The sequence below is a fragment of the Emys orbicularis genome, chromosome 19 (genome assembly GCF_028017835.1).
Source record: "Emys orbicularis isolate rEmyOrb1 chromosome 19, rEmyOrb1.hap1, whole genome shotgun sequence".
Taxonomy (NCBI): Eukaryota; Metazoa; Chordata; order Testudines; family Emydidae; genus Emys; species Emys orbicularis.
Window position 1 is genome coordinate 11,958,178 of NC_088701.1, and position 12,258 is coordinate 11,970,435.

General features: G+C 50.4%; 1 pseudogene; it reads left to right on the plus strand.

Annotated features, from left to right (window-relative positions):
* Positions 1 to 12,258, plus strand: part of LOC135891988 (adhesion G protein-coupled receptor E2-like) — a 1,091,233-nt pseudogene that overhangs the window by 1,011,349 nt on the left and 67,626 nt on the right.

Below are 12,258 nucleotides of genomic sequence, written 5' to 3' on the forward strand. Positions count from 1 at the left end.
GCCCCCAGTCAGCGATCGTGGTGGGGTGGCAGGCTAGATGGGCCATGGCTCTGATCCCCCTTCCTTTCTGCCAGGCTGGATACGAGCGCAGCTGAACTAAGGATCTGGCCCCGTGCAGCAAGAGAACAGATCCTGTCCAGCACCTCTTGACTGGAGGGGATCCAGGGACCCTCTACTGTGTGTGGGGGACGACAACACGACAAAGACTTCGAATCCTGAGTCCTGCACATAGAACCCCTCCAAGGCATGCCCCGCTCAGGGAACTGCCGGCCTGTCTCCTGGGCACCTTCCACGGCCAAGCTAAGCAATTAGATAGCTCCACAGATGAAACTAGCCTGCAGGGCCGTAGCAACAAAGAATGTGGCCCCCTCCGAACGGTGGCCCCCTCCGAACATATGTCCGGGCGGGGCCCCTTACAATGCAGAAACTGGAATGCGGTATTTATTTTGCCACTTTTAGGGGCCCCCTTCCTTGCGGGGCCCCCTCCGGTCGGAGGGTATGGAGGGCGCTCGCTACGCCTCTGCTAGCCTGTGGAGCTAGAACTTCCAGTGGAGAACGGTGCGGCTTATAAGCGCTGCAGGAGCAAACACAGTTCAATACAGAAGCTATTTCTGCCTCCAGAGCAAGTTCTATATACATCTTGCTGCAATGTTAACACAGGGACTCGGTATCATATGCTCCCAGCCTGGAAACGCTCATGCATGTGCTTAACTTTGTCCCTTTGGGATTAGTCACAGCAGTAAAGCTAAGCACATGCATAAACGTTGGCTGGATTGGGGCCATGCTCCCTGGCAAAAGAGAGGAAGCCTGATCCAGTGGTTAGGGTATGCACCCGGGCCTCACGGGACCTCACTTCAAGTCTCTGCTCTGCCCCAGAATTCCTGTGTGACCTTGGGCAAGTTGCTTAGCCTCCTTGTGTCTCAGTTCCCCAGCTGTACAATGGGGATAACAGTCCTGACAGTTGGACATTAGTAAAGACTTCCTAACCATCAGGGTAGTTAAGCACTGGAATAAATTGCCTAGGGAGGTTGTGGAATCTCCATCACTGAAGGTTTTTAAGAGCAGGTTAGACAAACTCTTGTCAGAATGGTCTAGATAATACTTAGTTCTGCCATGAGTGCAGGGGACTGGACTAGGTGGCCTCTCGAGGTCCCTTCCAGTCCTATGATTCTATGATTATAAGGAAAAATTCCAAGGCAAAGCACGTTAGATCGCGTGACACTTTTCTTAGGAGATGATGGAATGGTGCACTCCACTGTCTATGCCAGATCCCTGACATTTTGCCCCTAAAATCACAATGCACCCTTTCCTAGTCCCACAGGACATCATATGCTTCATTAAAACATTCATGGGTGTAGAGCAGCTGCTGTATTCTCCCCCAGCGGTGGCTGCATTTCTGGCTGTACAGTGTGCACTGTAAAGTGCCTTTAAGATTCTTCAGAATGAAAGGTGCTTCAAAAATACAAATCCATCCATTGTCAGATCTCCAACATCATTTTACCAATTGGTTTCTATGCCTAATTTTGCTGCTTTTTTTATGTAAAAAGCTTAGAAGTCTTTTTAAAAGAAATCTGCTTTTTCACCATTAGAAATTCAAACCTTGTCTTTCCTAAAAGTCTCTGTGGACATCTTGGGATTATGGCCGGTACCTTGGAAGTGATGTGAAGCTTGATTCCTTCAGAGGAAAATGGATTTTTACTTAGCCTGTCAAAATTCTCTGGCTAACCCCTACTTAATTCAAAAGCCATGTACACAGTTGGGAGAAACGATTTGTTTAAGATTCTTTACACCCCACCTCTTGGAATAACAGATGAAAGAGCTTCTAACCTATTTCTCTTGGTCCTCCCAGGAGACCTCGATCCCACAAAGAGATGGCAAGGCTGAGATTCCTAAAGTAAGAAAAGCCAGCAGGAAAAACAAATCCTTCAGTCTTTCTTTATGCATCACAAAGCAACAAGTTACAACTCCTTTTTCATCTGTACAGGTCACTGTTAGTACCCCTTGTGCAAAGGAAATTGGCATACGGCTATTGTGAAATTCATCCTGCTACATGTAACTTATAAACAGCTGATTTCAGACAGGCTGAGAATCCTCAGTGTAAATGTACATCTAGGAACGAAGAATGTCGGCCATACTTACAGGATGGTGGAGTCTGTCCTGGGAAGCCTCTGAAAAAGATGTGGGGGTTGTGGTGGATAATCAGCTGAACATGAGCCCCCAGTGTGGTGCTGTGGCCAAAAGGGCTAATGCAATCCTGAGATGCATAAACAGGGGAATCTCGAGTAGGAGCAGAGAGGTTATTTGTAGGGTGACAAGATGTCCCGATTTTATAGGGACAGTCCCGATTTTTGGGTCTTTTTCTTATATAGGCTCCTATTACCCCCCACCCCATCCTGATTTTTCACATTTGCTGGCTGGTCATCCTAGTTATTTGGCACTGGTGTGACCCCTGCTGGAATCCTGTGTCCAGCTCTGGTCCCCACAATTCAAGAACGGTGTTAATAAATTGGAGGATGAGAGAAGAACCACAAGAATATGCCTTAGAGTGATGGACTCTAAGTGCTCAATCTATTTAGCTTAACAAAGAGACAGTTCAGGGGCGACTTGATCACAGTCTATAAGTACCTACATGTCCCGTCTAGTAGAGGACGCTGGTGGAAGAGCATGAATGTTCAAATGAAAATGCATGTCCTAACACAGGCCCAGCTCCTCAAAGGTATTTTGGCTCCTAGATCTGGGCCACAGTTCTCACAGTGGTCTGAAAAATGTGGGCAGCCCAGCAATGAATGCAATAGCACAGCTGCTAGTCCTCTGCCCCCATCAGTTCTGCCCCCTCCCAAGCCCCACCTCTGCTCTTCCTACAGATCCTGCGGTTCTTCACCCCCGATTCCCCAGCTGGGCGGGGGGGGGGGGGGGGGGAGCGGGCTGCAGCAGGTTCCCCCTCCCCCTTCCCAGGCCAGGTGTTGCAGGGAAGGAGGGGGTGTCTAGCAGAGAAGTCGTCCCATTGCTACAGGAGGGGAGGCGGGAGCAGAGCAGCCCTGAGCTGCTGGGGTCTTTCTGTTCCAGTCCCCCTCCCATAAGAAGGATGTCAGCTTCTGGGTGGGTGGGGTGGTAGCTATGCCTGCTTCCCACACCAGTTCTGATTGGCTGCTTTGCACCCTGTGAGCATTTGGGGTACAAGCCTGTCTCTCACTCACATGGACACGTTACTCCATCCCGCAGGCGCCGCCAGGAAGAGCCCTCCAGAGAGGAGCAAGGACAGATGAACGACTCACAGTTCCTTCCCCATGGGGCTTGGCCACCATTCCCCGGTGTCCGTCCCTCCCTGCTTAGGGGCTGCAGGGGCATTTCACAGCAGGGCTGTATCCCCACTCACCCCCTCATCACCTTCCCTCTCCCCCGAGCTTTTCTTTATCACAATGCTGCTCCCGCCCCCCGCCCCCCTCGCTCCGGAACTGGAGCAGCTGGAGCCATCACTGTGCTCTCTCCCCCTGCCTGGAGCTGCTCCTCTCCCCGTCTGCTCTCCTCAACACTGCCCTGCTGTCTCCCTCCGCTCTCTGGAGCCCAAACATTCTCCCCTGCTCTTGATAACGCTCTAGCTCTATGGGTCTCAGTGTCAGGACTCCTGGGCTCTGCCGTTGACTGGCTGGGTGACCTGGGGTAAATCCCATGGCCTCTCTGAACCCCACTTCATAATAACCAGAGTTAAAGACACGACTCCCATCAGGGCCTTGCCAAACAGATTTCACTGGACCAAATCACAGCCAGCTCTCTTCTTCACTTCCCAGCCCCTCAGGGACTGATGGGTTGTGGCCACAGACAGAGCAGGAGGGTACTGAGATGCCACCAAGGCCTCAGGCCCCTGCAGTGGCAGAGAATTGTTTGGGTGAGACAGGTCCAGATGATCCTAGCAGGGATCCCTGCTCCATGCTGGAGAGGAAGCCGAATCCCAACTTCTTTCCCCCTCAAGGTCCCTGCCAGTCTGACCTGGGGCAAAATTCCTTCCTGACCCCAAACCTGGCAATCAGTGTGACCCTGAGCCTGGGAGCAAGAATCACCAACTGGGCATCTAGGAACAAAGCACTTACTGTAACACCTCAGGGCCCTGGTCCATATCGTCCTGTGTCCTTCCTCCAGCTGTGGCCAATCCCTAATGCTTCAGCAGAAGGCGAAAGAAAACCAAAATGCACCTGGCCAATTGTGCATCAGGGGGAAAGTATTCCTCCCTGACCCCTGCAGGTGACAAATTGAAGCCCTGAAGTATGAGCATTGATTGTAGAAATTGTCTAAATGCAAAGCCGTGAGTGTTCACAGCATGGTGAAGGCCATGCAGTGCTTCCTCTGCTCTCCAGGCCTGGGGAGGGATGGATGTGACAGGGAGAGCAAAGAGTCTGGTATTTTATCCTGGTGCTGGAGCCAAAGATACAGGCCAAGGGTGGGGTTATTATAAATGATGTGAACAGTGCCTTGAATGTGCTCTGCGCTTACACCACACAAATCTCACAAGGCCTTGCCCAAAGAGCTCGCAGCCTGAATGAGGCAAGAGAGACAAGCAGGACAAATACACCCCCTCTTTCTCTGCGTTGGGTGAGAGCAGAACACGCTCCCTGCAAGGGTCCTGTGGGGCTGCCGGGCTTGGCTGCCAGGCTTCCATCTCTTTCTTTGCCCTCTCTGGCAGCGTGTGGAAGCAGGATGCGTGTGCACTAGGAGACCTGTGGGAAGAGATTTCCTTCTGAGAGCAGAATGCTAATCCCCACTAGGATGTTGCTCTGCCACCCCAGTCTGTCCCCTAGCAACAGGAGAAACAGCAGTGGACATTGGGACAATCCCCAACATCAGGCCCCCCATGGCATCACCATGGCAGCACCCACCCCTCCAATTGCTTCTGCCTGCAGGCATTGCTGCATTTCAGCTGCTCTCTCTCCCCAAGCCATGCTATGGATCTGTTCGCCCCTGAGCCCTGTTAGGAGCCAGTCCGTCTCCTCTCCTCTACAATTAGTCTGTTCTGATTCCATTACAGAGCCACTGACCTTGGGGCCTGAACACCCCACTTGGGCCGGGATTTGACACTTGGCAGAAAAGCTTTGAGACAGGATATTCCAGTTACTTCAAAGGCAAAAGTGGCTCTGGAGTAGCAGGTTCAATGGAACAAGGTCTCCCCTGCCCTGAGCACATTCTAGGGTCACTCGCCACATCTCTCCTTTATCTTTATCCCCAACCTCCTCACCCTTCTCACTGCAGACCTGGGCCCCAAAGCCCCACATCTATCAGAGATTTCAAACCCAAACTGGGATCTGGGTCCCAGTTGACTCCATCTTCACTATGAGGTGAACCACAGCCCAGGACCCTGGCAATTTGGGCTGTTAGAGATGGAGCCCAGATCTGAATTTGGTACCTTGGCCCATCTCTTATATTGACCCATAGCACAGGGTGGGACTAAGAGGACCTTATGGCCTCTTATGCGCACACGCACACACACACACACACACACACACGGAGCCAGGGAGAGCTGGAGAATGGACAGTCACCTCCATTTACCCCTGTCACGCTGTGTGGAGTGGCTCACAACTGTGAGTGTTGACCTCCAGGCAGTCTGTCAAAAACAGGACAGACACCCCAAGCTGGTGGTGTCTTCTATAATTAGATTTCACCAAGCCAGTAACAACTGTGAACTCCTGGATCACTATACGAGCCTTACCATGGAGTCACACACAGTCCCCTTAGACTCTCCAGTCTATCTCAGTCAAACTGGCCTTAAGGATAAATGGTCACTTACACCAAAAATCACACCATGTTCAGGTTGCTTCCAGTCCCAAGGCACCAGTCATTTATCCCAGATCAGTTAGTACCCTCGATCTTCTACCGAAGACAACGCCTCTAGCCCGTCCTGTAATAAACTGTCTGAAAGTTTATTAACTAGGAAAAAGAAATAAGAGTTATTTACAGGCTAAAGCAAACAAACATATGCACAAATGAGTTGCAATCTACTCTAAGGTGCCACAAGTACTCCTCGTTCTTTTTGCTGATACAGACTAACACGGCTACGACTCTGAAACCTGAGAGTTGTAGTGATCTGTCAATTCAAAGTGTCTTTGGGGGCAGACCCAAAAGGCAGCCCCGGGGGATCTCTGGCTTCAATTTGGTGTCTCCAGCCCTGTCAGAGTTCAAATAATGAATTAGGAATTTTTTAAGGACACTTTACTAGATGCCCCCAAAGCAACAATAATGACAGAAGGCCATATTGGTTAAAAAAAAAGAAGACCTGGTTTAGAGGGGAAGTAAAGGCAACTATATATATATATATATATATATATATATATATATATACACCTCTACCCCGATATAACGCTGTCCTCAGGAGCCAAAAAAATCTTACTGTGTTATAGGTGAAACCGCGTTATATCAAACTTCCTTTGATCCACCGAAGTGCGCAGCCCCGCCCCCCTGGAACGCTGCTTTACCACGTTATATCCAAATTCGTATTATATCGGGTCGCGTTATATCGGGGTAGAGGTGTATATATAAAATAAATGGAATAAATGGGGAAGTTGATCGTAATGAATATAAATTAGAAGCTAGGAATTGTAGAAAATTGATAAGGGAAGCAAAGGGACACAAGGAGAAATTTATGTCCAGAAGTGTTAAGGACAATAAGGAGTTTTTTAAAAGTCTATTAGGAACAAAAATAATCCTAACAATGGTATTGGTATATTACTAGGTGAAAATGGTAGAATTATCAATAATAATAGAGAAAAGGTAGAAGTGTTCAATAAATATTTCTGTTCTGTATTTGGGAAAAAACACAAATGATGTATTCATATCATATGATAACACTCTTTCCATTCTACTAGTATCTCAGGAGGATGTTAAACAGTAGGGACTCATGTTTAAATCAGCAGGTCTGGATAACTTGCAAACAAGAGTATTAAAAAAGCCTGCTGAAGACCTTGCTTTAATGTTCATTTTCAATAAGTCATGGAACATGGAGAAAGTTCCAGAAGAGTCAAAGAAAGCTAATGCTGTGCCAATATTTAAAAGGAGTAAACAGGACGACCCAGGTAATTATAGACTTGTCAGTCTGAGATTGATCCGAGGCAAGATAACAGATCAGCTGATACTGGAATTAAAGAACAGCAATATAATTAATGCCAATCAACATGGGTTTATGGAAAACAGATCCTGTCAAATTAACTTGATATCTTTTTTGTTGAGACTATAAGTTTGCTTGATAACAGCAGTAGTGTTGATGTAATAGACTTAGACTTCTGGAAGGCATTTGACTTAGTACCGCATGACATTCAAACTAGATATAAAATTAACACGATGAGACACATTAAATGGACTAAAGCTGGCGAACTGATAGTTATCTTTTGAGACTAAATATTGTGACTTATCATCAAACAGGTGTTTCCAGCAGTACACCACAGGGATCTGGTTTTGGCCCCACATTATTTAACATTTTTATCAGTGACTTGGAAGAAAACATAAAGTCACTGACAAAGTTGGCAGATGACCCAATGAATGGGGGATATTTATAGCAAACTACATTCAAAAAGCGACATCAAAAGAATCAGTTGCAAATTCGAGCACTAAACAGGCAATGGTTAATTAAGGTTACCCCTGCAACCTTAATTTGGCCCTTGTGCTCATGCATTATGATACGGTCTTTAATGCCATGATCACTCACTATTACTCACAGGACCCTGGCCCCAATACTGGCATTTCCACACTTTTGAGTACATGACTTTGCAACCTGAAAAAAAACAAAATATCATCAAGTGGAGCCAAAATAACCCTCCTCATGGGACAACAGCAGAGTTGACGCATTTCAATATACAGCGTGGACCTCTGCCACTTGAGCTAACGGAGGAACTGGTAGCAGTGGTGGACTATTATCCTCTCTCTGCACCAGCCTCTAGAGAGGGATGAGACACACGCTTTGCCAGTGGGTTCACAGCTATTTGCCTGACAGCAGAGGAATGCTGAGACTCAGGGCTTGTCTACGTAGGGGGTTTAGTGAATTAGTGTGGATTGAAAATGCCTGAGTACACACGACGCAAACCCTTAAAGCAGCTAACTTGGGAATCCTGGGCTCTGTGCCAGCTTGGAGAAGGGCATCTGTTCTGACTCTGCTGCCCCCTCCCCCACCCCAGCCTGACCCCTTCTGCCCCTGCCCCTAACATCTCCCTCCTCCTCACCCTCTCCCCTCTGCGCCTATGCCACTAGCTCTTATCCCTTTCCCCCACTACTCTCCCCTACTTCTCAGCCCCCCAAACAGCCAGCCCCACTGTGCTCCCTTCCCCGCCTCTCTCACCCCTATGGTTAGGCTGTTTCCTCCATCTCTGGGGGAGTATTGAGTGCACAGGAGAGACAGTCTGGTGCCCAGCACCACAGCATCCCCCAGCAGCCAGGAGGAGCCATTATAGGAAAAGCTCTGCTCAGCCCCGTAGCCTGTTTCGGGTTATTTCTGGGCCCGTTTCGCTGTGATGCCCTGCCCTGCTCTCTGCACATCTGCAGAGGTAAAGTATTGCAGCTAACTCCATATCTTCACCCCACTGCTTCTCTCCCTTGCTTTGAGCCAAACAAAGTCAATGCTGCAGTGCTGGTGGCTTTCGGGAACTGCGCAAGGTAAGCGCCGCCCGGCTGGAGCCCGCACCCCAAACCTCCTCCCACACCACAACACCTGCCCCAGCCCAGAGCCCGCAACCCAAACCTCCTCCCACACCACAACACCTGCTCCAGCCCAGAGCCCGCAACCCAAACCTCCTCCCACACCACAACACCTGCCCCAGCCCAGAGCCCGCACCCCAAACCTCCTCCCACACCACAACACCTGCCCCAGCCCAGAGCCCGCACCCCGCACCCTAACTTCCTCCCAGACCCCGCACTCCTCACCCCCTCTCACACCCAAACTCCCGCCCAGAGTCCGCACCCCCTCCCGCACCCAAATTCCCTCCCAGAACTTACACCCCGCATCCCCTCCCGCACTCCAAGCCCCCCCGTCCCATCCCTGAGCCCGCACCCCACAACCAAACTCCCACCCAGAGCCCGCACCTCCTCCCGCACCCAAACTCTGTCTCTGAGCCCGCACCCAAACTCCCCCACCAGAGCCCGCACTCTGCACCCACTCCCTCCCAGAGCCCGCTCTCCCTCCTGCACCGCAACCCCCACCCCAGCCTGTTGAAAGTGAGTGAGTATAGGCCAGAGTGAGTGACGGAGGGAGGGGGGATGGAGTGAGAGGGGGGCGGGAAGGGGTGGAGTGGGGGCAGGGCCTGGAGCTGACCAGGAGGGTTTGGGAGTCCCTGAAAAATTTTAAATCAAAATGGGGGTCCTTGGGTTGCTAAAGTTTGAGAACCGGTGTCTAGATAATACTTAGTCCTGTCATGAGCACAGGGGACTGGGCTAGACCTCTCAAGGTCCCTTCCAGTCCTATGATTCTATGAACTGAACTCCCCTGATGACGTTTTCTAGGGACAACTCTCGCCCCAGCTAGGCTCCTGCTGCTACTTCCCCACCACTCTCCTCTCTGTGCCCAGAGTGCCCTCAAAGTGCGGCTGTGAGCAGCAGAGGCTGCTCCCCAACCCGTAGCATTTACCACAGGGCCCTAATGGGTTTGACCAAAACGTCAAAGCCTTGAGACCCCTTTGCTGGTGGCATCCAGCATTCCCTGCATTAGAGGCATGGCGACACCCAGTCTCCCTTCCCCGGCCCCTCCCCACAGGAGACAGAAACAAAATGGGTCAGCACCCCTCCCTGGGCAGCTGAATTGATCTCAGCCCAGGGACTCAGATTCCTCTCCTCATGGGCACATTGTGCTGGAGATCACCCCTGAACCCATCCCCCGCCCACACATTTGCCCTTCCCCCCAATCCTATCCATGTGACCCCAGGGACCTCTTGGTGCCAACTGGCAGAGGGGACAACGTGGGTGCACAGGGGTAACATGGATCCCCTGGGTCACAAATAAGAATAATAATTCACCAAAGGTGACATGAAAGGTCTCTACTGAAAGCCAGTAGCTCACTGGTCATCACAATCACTGTGAAATGTATGTACGGATAATAGTTAAGAAGTTAAGAATAGATGCTGAAAAATATGTGGTCTGAATTGGGGGCTGGTCACCAGAAGGTGATTGTGACGGAGCGCCTGCCCCGCACTGACCCTGAGAGGGTTAAAACCCGCCTAGGGAGGCTGAGGGGCAGGCAGCCAAAGGAGGGGCTGCAGGGGAAACAGCCAATTAGGGCACCAGCTGAAGCAGCGGCCCAGCATGAGTGAGTCTGCTGCAGGGAGCCCCAGGGAGAAGACTGGCTTCCTAGAGGGCTACAGAGAGACCAGCACCGGAGGAAGGGCAGGTGCTAACAGGGACCGGGGCAGCTAGGGAGAGCTCCTGGTGGGCTGCCAGGACTTACAGGCTTGAGGCCCTGGGAAGAGGGCAAAGGAGCTGGAGCCAGAACCAGAGGCAGGATCAGAAGGAACTGAGGCTTTGGGGAAGTGGCCCAGGGAATAGAGACAGTGAGCTGGAAGGAAGAGGCAGCAGGAAGCTGCTGTTTGCAGGGTCCCGGGACCCAGAGTAGTGGGCGGGCCTGTCTCCCCCCGACCAGCAGGAGGCACCAATGTGGTGTATGATGCCGTGACAGTGATAAACAGGTTCCTTTCAAGCAGGAGGTGAGAGACGCTTCTCTCGCTGTCTGAGCCGGTGTGTGCTTATGAAAGGAGGGTCCCAGCTGTTAAGTGCTGGGAGAAAGACTTTTGGGTGAGCTAAGCTTTGTTAGACTGGGAAGTGTCTTGTTAGTTAAGTTTAGGCTCTATGCCTCGGGGGGTCAAAACTGAATATCAAATTCAGACCAAACTGCTGAGAAATAGGGCAGATACACCCCAAAACTGGTGGTTATTCTTCCATAAGATATACCGAATCAGCAACAAAAGTAAACTTCTGTCTCACCACACTGGCTAACAAGAAGTCAGAACTGCAGCCTCCTTAGATATTCCAGTCCTGGATTCAACACTCAGACACTAGACTTAATGATGAGTGATTATTTAAAACCAATTTAATCAAACAAAGGGTTCTTCTGATCCCAAAGGACCAGCCACATACCCGGGTCAAAATATAACTCAGATCTTACCCAATAATCACACAGGGTGTCAATCCTTTAGTATCTAATATCTAAAGGTTTATTTATAGAAAGAAAGAGGTGAGTTAAAATTGGTTAAAGGAATCAAATACATATAATAATTGCAAAGTTCTTGGTTCAGGCTTGAAGCAGGGATGAACTAAACTGCTGGCTTGTTAAATCTCTGGTTGCTTCCAAATGATTTGGAAAGTCCTCAGTCCTTTGGTTAGAATACTCCCATAGTCCAGAGATTACAGCAGGAATGAGTCAAAATGGAGCTGTTTCTTGGGCCTGTTATAGCTTCTGCCATGTGGAGGGAAACACATTGTTCTAAGCAAAGCCCTCAGCACAGTTTGTGGAACAGTACAAGCACAAGATGGAGTTTAGTATCACATGACCTAGTCACATGCCCACACATGCTTCAATGAGTCATAACAGAGGCCATTACCCATATTCTAGCTAGAAAGTCCACAGGAAAGCCCATCAGCTAGGGATAAGCCTTTTCTATGGTCCAGTGTGAGTTAGGTGTTCTTTGATGGGCCATTCAACTTGAATAATCCCTTCACAATGTGCTGGCCAGACTAAAGTAAGCTGTCTTGTGGGTGTGAGTGAGGAGTGAGGGGCTGGGGAGGGGAAATCAGGGCACAGCAGAGTGAGGGAGGTTGGTCCCTGGAGTGAGGGGCTGGGGAAATCAGGGCGGGAGACAGACAGGTTTACCACCACCTCCAGCCCCCCTCTCCCCCCCCCCCGCCACACCCGGACAGCGCTGGTACCTACTTTGGAGACCGGTCCAGGAGCCAATCAGTTCTGTCTGTCAGGCTGGGGGGGGGGGGGGGGGGAGGGCGGGAAGAGCAGCAGCATAAATTGCCACGTTGCGAAAGAGTCTATTTTGTCTAGTAGTTAGAGCAGGGGCTGGAATTCAGGACACTTAGGATCTATTCCCAGCTCTGGGAGTTGAATGGGGTCTAGGGATTAGAGTCAGGACTCAGGAGGGTTGGAAGTCAGGATGCCTGGGTTCTATCCCTGGCTCTTGGAGGGGAGGATGGTTTAGTGGTTAGAGTAGGAGTGGTCAGGACTCCTGTTTCCAGCCATGTGAAATACTGTGGTGTAATAAGAGCAGGGGACTGGGAGTCAGGATGCCTGGGTAC